The following is a 1,523-nucleotide window of genomic DNA, read 5'->3' as shown; positions in this document are numbered from 1 at the left end:
CTTGTTCCTGAAGGGAGTTTAACTACTCAAGAGGCGTACAGGGAGAATCGCTTGAACCCAAGAGGTGGAGGTTGCAGTGAGCCAAGATTGCGACACTGCACTCTAACCTGTTTAACAGAGCAAGACTCTGTCTCTCTTTTATTTTTTATATTTTTTTGGGAGGGTCTCTCTTTTTTTAAAAATATATTTTTATTTCTTTTCATGCTCCCTCTCCACCTCCTCCCAAGACTCTGTCTCAAAAATAACAACAAAATTTGTACAACTCATGGTAACATTTTTTTCCCCATTGTGACCACCTACGTAGGAATGCAGGCATCCCTTCATATCCCGACTCTCATTATCCAAATTGTCCCAATAGTGATTTTTTTTTGGAAACCCCAAAATTGCTACTTGCATAAAAACCCTCCCTGCAACTGTTTTACATCCTGTGTAAGTTCAGAATATGGACGATGCTGGCCAGGCACGGTGGCCCACACCCCTTAACCCAGCATGTTGAGAGGCTGAGGCGGGCGGATCACCTGAGGTCAGGGGTTTGAGACCAGCCTGACCAACACGGTGAAACCCCGTCTCTACGAAAAATACAAAAGTTAGCTGGGTGTAGTGGGGGGCACCTGGAATCCCAGCTACTTAGGAGGTGGAGGCAGGAGAACCGCTCCAGGAGGTGGAGGCTGCGGTGAGCTGCAATCGCACCGTTGCATTCCAGCCTGGGCGACGGAGTTAGACCCTGTCTCACAAAAGAAACAAACAAACAGAAAGGACTATACCACTGCTGCGTCTCACCTGTTCTTCTGAGACAGGGTCTCTTGCTCAAGCGGAGCGCAGTGGTGCTATCACGGCTCACTGCTGCCTTGACTTCCTGGGCTCAAGCAGTTCTCCTGCGTCAGCCTCCTGACTGGCTGGAACTACAGGTGCACACCACCACCACCGCTAATTATTATTATTATTATTATTATTATTATTTTGAGACAAAGTTTTGCTCTTGTTACCCAGGCTGGAGTGCAATAGCGCGACCTCACCTCACTGCAACCTCCGCCTCCCGAGTTCAAGTGATTCTCCCGCCTCAGCCTCCTGAGTAGCTGGGATCACAGGCGTGCGCCACCACACCCGGCCAATTTTGTATTTTTAGAGAGACGGGGTTTCTCCGGTTGATCAGGCTGGTCTTGAACTCTCGACCTCAGGTGATTTGCCTGCCTTGGCCTCCCAAAGTGCTGGGATTGCAGGTGGGGGCCACCATGCCCGGCCTCTGATTTTTATTTGTAGAGATGGGGTCTCACCAGGTCAGGCTGGTCTCAAACTCCTGGACTCAAGTGATCCTCCCACCTCGGCTGTGCAAAGTGCTAGGATTACAGGTGTGTGCCCCTGCGCCCTGCCCTACTTCTCATCTGTTCTAACATGTTAGGCGTTGTTGATATCTTCCGATTCTCCACAGCCCCTGTGTTGACTTTGGCGAGCTGCCTGGAGGCACCACTGACCTGGGTCCAATTGTAGATGGTATCTTTAGTATCTTTTCGTTTGTTTGCTTA

The sequence above is a fragment of the Cebus imitator genome, unplaced genomic scaffold (assembly GCF_001604975.1).
Source record: "Cebus imitator isolate Cc_AM_T3 unplaced genomic scaffold, Cebus_imitator-1.0 Scaffold266, whole genome shotgun sequence".
NCBI classification, from domain to species: domain Eukaryota; kingdom Metazoa; phylum Chordata; class Mammalia; order Primates; family Cebidae; genus Cebus; species Cebus imitator.
Note: the sequence above shows the minus strand (reverse complement) of the source record.